We start from the raw sequence: 6,000 nt of genomic DNA, 5'->3' as shown, positions 1-6,000 counted from the left end.
ATAGCAATGTATCCTTTACATAATATGTCATTATTCCATCCTGGATTTTCCATTTTTTATGAATATTTATTTATATTCGTAGGTTATAAATATGTGAGTGAAGTGTGCTTTGACATGAGTGTCAGATGTGGCAAAATATACGCATTTAAGTATTATTTGAGGTATTGAAATTGTGCATGTATGTTTTATCAAGAGGTCACAAAGTGGCTGGATGGATTTATAAAATGTTGCATCATACGAGATGTGACAATAAAGTAGTGGGTCTGATGTGGAAAAAAATATTGCTTATCATTTTAGTCAAGTTTAGTGCTGTCTCCTTCAAAGTAGTTCCCTTCTGATTGCACACACCTTTTCCAGCGCTTCTGCCACTGATGGTAACATTTCTGGAACTCATCTTCTGTAATATCCTCCAAGACACTCATCACAGTTTTTTGGACATCTTGTATTGCTTGAAAATGGTGTCCCTTGACCGCCGTTTTGACTCTTGGAAACAGAAAAAATTCGCACAGAGGGATATCTGGCTGTGGTTGTACTGAAACTTGTTTTGAGGTTAAAAACTGCTGTACTGATGGAGCTGTACGGGATGGCGCATTATCATGATGCAGAATCCAATTATCAGGTATGTTGGCATGGACGTGAAGAACTCTTTTACGAAGTATTTCTAAAATTTCTCTGTAGTACCGTATTCACTCGAATCTAAGCTGCACCCAAAAAATGAGACTCGAAACTGAGGGAAAAAAATTTTCCCGAATCTAAGCCGCACCTGAAATATGAGACTCGAAATTCAAGGGGAGAAAAAAGTTTTAGGCCGCACCTCCAAATCGAAACAAAGTTGGTCCACTGTAACATGAGACACAATTTAGGCCAAATGAATGACAATACAGCTACAGTAGTTCGGTTCGAGTCGTAAGCTTAGAAGTTAAGCTTTACCAGGTAGCCATTGCTATGTGACAGGTGCTCCGTCCGTATTTATACGGGTACTCTTCCTTTTTCACATGTTTCGACTACTTTGAATTCATTACTTATTTTTCTTTGATCTGATAAGTGCCGTTCTCTTTGTTATAGGTGTTTACATCACTCTAAACTGAAAATGCATTACTGTACTGTGTCATGCATTGTTTGTCGCATTCTGCAGCTCGCGGCATGGCTTGCTTTTGTGCGCGCTACCGCCGCTTACAATTTAAAAAAAAGGAGAGGAATTGTCTCATTAGCGAAACAATGGCAAGAGACTGCTATTTGTTGTTACTTACACTGCTGCTTTCTTTGATAATGATCAACAAGAACCAAATAATAGACTGCGTATGATGGATGATGTTCTAAACGAGAGTTTAGTGAAAAATTTTCTCCGTTTGAAAATCTTTGCAGACGCCTCTTTAATACATTACATTCTGCACAGAGCCATTTTAGATTTAAAAATCTAGTCAATTTCCGTGCTTCATTTCTGACTGTATCACTATTAGGCACACGAATAATACAAATATAAACATGACATGACATGTATATTCTTCCGCGTCTGCTGTTGTCTCACTCTAGTTTTGCAGTTTATTAGGCAGACAGGATTTAAATGAGATAGCAGCAAACATGAAACACATACATAGCAAAATGTTTATATTTGAATTATTCTTATGGTGAAGAGAATACTGCATGTGATTCACAATTCATAAAAGTTCCTATTAGCAACCATCTCTTCTCACAGGTAGGAAAAAATTCAAATCGTAGAGTTGGCCATATTGACAAACATCCCAAACAGTCTTGCCAGTCGGATTTTTGTTGTACATTGAAATGCTGCTACATTCGAAGATGAATAATATGGAATTTGTATTTACTTCATTGGATAATGTATGAAAATGCAGTGGTCGGAACTCAGGGCGGCAAAAAAAAAAGCTCGTCTTCCACCTTTTTTTAAAAATTTATTTACCGACGCAGAGGTTTTGGCACCAGTACTTATTTTTGTGCCTGCAAAGCATGCCTGTGTAGCACTACATATATTCGATGGCAGAAGTTAGTTGTGGCGGCAACTACCAAATTTTTCAGAACTTCCGCTTACTTTGCTCTCGATTCTAAGCCGCAGGCAGTTTTTTGGATCACAAAAACGGAAAAAAAGCGCAGCTTAGATTCGAGTAAATACGGTAATATTGGTTAACTGTTTGTTCAGGAGGCACCAACTCTTTATGAACAATTCCCTCGGAATTGGAAGTTGGTGGTCGTCCACTGCGGTCTTCATCTTCAACATTCATTCTGCCTTCACTGAACATTTTATGCAAACAAAAAACTTGAGCTCTTGGCATAACCTCCTCTCTAAAAGCCTTCTGAAGCTTACTGTAAATTGTCATCACGTTTTTACCCAATTTAATGCAAAAAGAAATGGCATACCATTGCGCAATATTATGCAGTTCCATTTCCGTGGCAAGGGACACAAACACGTGTTAACTTATTACAACACAACTCACGACTGAGCAGTTGCATCGATGTGCCGCTTGGACTAGAAGCAGCTTATAGACCACAGTCAAAGATATTGTGCCTCCACAAGCCTGCAGGGTTGCCACATCTTGCAAAGAAAATCAGTCTCATTACTTTATTGTCGCACCTCGTGTGTTTATACATCATACATATAAATAAAAATGTAAATGTTCATTTGTTCAAAATTGTGTGTCTCCAAACGTTCTTGAACATTTGACACAATTCTACATGTAAATACATGCATGTCCTTACATAACTTGTAAGGACATTATGTGTACAATAAGCTAAAATACTGTTTTGTGTAGCAGATGTTATGATTGTGACTTTATTTTCATCGGTTATAGGCCTATTTTGGCTCAAAGGCCATTTTCAAGCACTCTGCAACACACAGTATGGTATTTAGATCATATATCTGTGAGTTTTCATAATAAATAATTATTTTGTACATTTAGTTCAAATTTTGATGAGGAGCGGGAGGAGGTAGATGGAGATGGGAAGGGAAAGAGGAGGAGAAAGGGGTGGAGGGGAGGGGGAGGAGGCGGTTTCATCTGCAGTGGGTTGGCAGTGTGGTAAGATATTATGCAGCTCGTGTGTCCACAATTTGCTCTATGAGCACGGGGGACTCTGAATTATTTCGAAATTGTGAATGAAACTTGTGGATGTTTGTGGACTCTTGATTTCAGTCAGGTCATAGAATTTCTCAAGTTATTTGAAAAGCATTTACAACTTAAAAGCAAATACACCAATGGCTGGGATGACATCTCAGCTGAATTCCTGACAGAATGCAGTATATTGGATAAACTTGATTATGGAAACAAAGTTATTGGCACCTTTCCAGACCCATCCAGGGCCTCCGACTCTATAAATCATTCCATTCTTCTACATAAATTAGAAACTTACGGAGTCAGAGGAGTGGCATTAGATTTGTTAAGATCCTGCCTTGCTGACAGGAGACGATGTGTTGAGCTGTATCATACAAGTGGGGGATATACACAAACAGTAAAATCATCTTATAAAATTATTAACTGTGGAGTCCCTCAGAGAATCATTATTGGGTCGTTTTTGCTTATTGTGTACATCAATGATATAATAATTCCACAAAATTCAAACCTTGTAAATAATGCCGACATATCTCTTTTTAAGCTGGGATTATACGAAACAGTTAGCAGTGCAAAACAATACAGAAAACATTAGCCTCACCATAGAACATCTCACCAAAAAGAAAAGGCACTAAATAAGGATAAGACAATTCTGATAGATTTTCAGCCAAATTATAAATCAAGACAAGTGGATACTTAGCCAGACTTATCAGTTGAAACAACTGATAAACACAGATTCCTGGGTACTACAACAGATGAACATCTTACAGGGAAGGAGCTCATCAGCTATATGTGTAAAAAAATCTCCTGTAGCACCTACCTGCTAAAACACCTTTCTAGCATAATAGCACCACCTGTCTTAAGACAAATCTATTTCGGGATCATAAACTCCCACCTACCGTATGGTATCGAGATTTGGGGTGGGGCACCAATGGTATACGTGGATAGGGCTTTCAGAGCACAGAAAAAAACCATTAGCATAATAGCTAATATTAGTAGACATCAGTCCTCTAGAGAATACTTCATTACGTATAACATATTAACATGTATTCATTGTATGTTCTCAAAACTATACTGCTTGTAAAAGAAAATATGGAACATAGTATAACCAATAGTGAAATCGATAACTATGATACAAGAAAAACAGAGGATTACCACATAAAATTTATTAATAAAAGAGCAACAGATCATAGTCCATTTCCTTCTGGAAGAAATTTTTATAACAGACTGTCAAATAAAATAAAATGGTTAAATGGAAACATATTTAAGACAAAATTAAAGCAACTGTTAATTGCTAAATGTTTGTACTCCCATCAAGATCTTTTAATGTTGTTGTGCATAATTTATCTTTATTTCCAAACAGTTATTAATGTTTATATGGCTATAAACAGACCATGTCCACAACTATAAAAGTCATTATGGACAAATAAACAATTTATTCATTTGTTTATTATTATTATTATTATTATTATTATACACATAGTACACCCTTTGTGAATCATGTGAAGCTTCTACAGTTCTTCCTGCGGTTTTTCCACAAGACCATTTTCTCACTCATGGCTTTCTTTCTTTCATCCGTCCACTCTGTACTGGTCCTTTTTGGCTCTTGTCTCTGGCTGGACTTCCCGCTTGTCTATTTTGCTTCTGTAGATGTAACAGTCTGCAGTGAGTGTCCTGAATGGTAAGTTGAGCATCAGTAAGGTCTCTTCGTACTTGTTCGGCCCATGTCATACCTTTCCGTGGCTGTGAGTATATGGCGTGTGAGTCTATACTCTGGGAGTCTGTGTATGTGTCCATAGAATTTAAGGCATCTGTTTCTAATGTAAGTAGCAATATTTGAAATTTTCTCTGCAGTTTTGTTGCATTGTAGTCTATATCCAGGTTCAGTTTTTTTGTGGTTCACGGATTCTCCTAATGATCTTTCTTTCTTCTTTTTGTAGAAGAATCTTGTTATGGAGTGACAATGTTTCTGCTGCGTATAGCACCTCGGGTTTAATGACAGTGCTGTAGTGCCTGATTTTTGTATGCATGGACATGCACTTTTTGTTGTAAGGTTGGTGTATTCAAACGTAGGCTCTCTTTAGTTTCTTTGATCAAGTTCCTTGAAAAAATTTTTCTAGTCCAGTGGGTTCCAAAATTACCCTCAGGTATTTAAAATGTGGAACTGTTTTTATCCATCCATATTTTGTGGTGAGATTCTGTATGTTTAAGAGTGTATACATAAATTCCATTTTCTCAAAACACATTTGCAAGCCAACATACTCTGCGCATTCCTCGAGTGTTTCTATTTGGTGTATTGCATTTTGTTCACTGTCTGTCAAAACTGCAAGGTCATCAGCAAATTACCTGTAATCGTGATGTGACACAAATACTATTGCAGGCTACTGAGTACAAATTCACTGATGATCATAGAGTCCATACCAATGATCATTAAGCATTACATCGTGGGTGTGTTCATGTGGAAAAAGTGTATAGTTATTTGGATTGTGCTGTTTGTAAATATGCTCTCTGCACAAAGATATTATAAATTTTGTACAGTTCATTCAGATATTAATCAGTGATACATTCAGTTTTGAGTATATGAGGCCAAAATTAACATAATTATATTGTGGTTATCTGAAATAAACATTTAAAGCTATCAAAAACAATCTGGCTTGGCCAATATTGTTATCTCTGGGGATTTTATTTAACCATTTCACCCTCAGTTCAATTATTATACATTTCACTAAACTGACTCACCAGTGGTGTAAGGGTTTGTATGAACATTATTGCGATAAATATTTGGGCATCAGTGTGACTATGTACAGCTACCCCTATTGATAATAGTGAGCCATGTTGAAAGTTGTAGGCTGCACATTCGCAACACTGTTGTCTTGTTGTATAGCAAGGTGATCTTATATCACAAGTGAGATACGCATAAGTAGAGTAGAAGCATCCAATG

The sequence above is a fragment of the Schistocerca americana genome, chromosome 10 (assembly GCF_021461395.2).
Source record: "Schistocerca americana isolate TAMUIC-IGC-003095 chromosome 10, iqSchAmer2.1, whole genome shotgun sequence".
NCBI classification, from domain to species: Eukaryota; Metazoa; Arthropoda; class Insecta; order Orthoptera; family Acrididae; genus Schistocerca; species Schistocerca americana.
This window is presented reverse-complemented; position numbering follows the sequence as displayed.